This window comes from Protomyctophum bolini, assembly GCF_963924005.1.
Source record: "Protomyctophum bolini genome assembly, chromosome: 21".
Classification (NCBI taxonomy): domain Eukaryota; kingdom Metazoa; phylum Chordata; class Actinopteri; order Myctophiformes; family Myctophidae; genus Protomyctophum; species Protomyctophum bolini.
In genome coordinates, this window is record NC_137882.1 from 16709434 (window position 1) to 16710688 (window position 1255).

Below are 1255 nucleotides of genomic sequence, written 5' to 3' on the forward strand. Positions count from 1 at the left end.
GACCCTGTCCCGCCCCCAACCTATCATTGGTGTATTATTTGGTGTATTATTTAATCGGTATTGTCCAGTGTTGATTTTGACAGCAAACATGCTGAAAATAGCTGAGCTACAAGCTCACATATCATTGTACATAATTATATAACAATAACAATAACAGTTTGCAAAACAGTACAGAGGTATAATTATTATTACAATAATGCTTAAAGACCAAACACCAAAAGTCCTGGGCCTGTTTCCATGTGTTTTGTAATCTTTTGAAAATAGCATCATGACGAGTTGTGAGCTTGTGGTTGAACCGTTTTTTATGCTACTGTAACTGTATATTAACACTATTTTTTAAATATTATTCTTATTATTATTTAGAGGTAACTTGACCACTCAAATATCTTTTCCTTCTTATAATATCTTATATTAGTATTTGTGTGTATTTCCTGAATGTTCCTCGCGGTGTAGAACGGGCAAGATGCGCAAGATGATCTCGAGCACTTGACTTACAATAGTACCAAGTTCATATATTCCCAACACGACTCTGCTCTTATATTGAATGTTTTACCAAAGCTCAAGCCAGACAGATGTGTTCAGACACTCCTGTTATATGTGGATTTGTTGTGGTTGTGAGGAATGAAACTGTGTTTAAAAGCTTATGTGTGTCTGAGTGCTACACAGACAAAGCACTCCATTCCGTTCCAATTGGCTTTTCAGTCCCTTTCTTTTGATTGCTGTAAAGCTCACAACCCCTTTCACTCTTATCACTTTGTCTTGTGTGTGTGTGTGTGTGTGTGTGTGTGTGTGTGTGTGTGTGTGTGTGTGTCTGCTGTACAGGCAGCTATTTTCTCTGCTGCTCTATTGCTCTTTATGTTGTGGGCTGAAGGTTATTTTTTTATTCTCTCCTGATTCTGGGTTTGAGAGACTTATCATCACTGTCAGTTTACTTTGTCTGTCTACTGCTCCTGTGACACCTGTGTTCTGCCGTCACCCACATATAGTAGTCCATCCGTAGTATCGGACTGTGTACCATTTTGCCTGACTTTTGCCTGTACACACACAACTGCAATTAACTCATTGCACACGCAGACAGCATGATCTGTCTCTCTATATAATGTTCCATGTGTGTCTGTGTTCAACAGGAATCCACCCCCTACTCTCCACCAGCCAGAGCTGTGGTCAGACAACTTCAACGACTTTATCAGCAAGTGAGTCGGAGGGATGCTTGTGTGTGTGTGTGTGTGTGTGTGTGTGTGTGTGTGTGTAATTC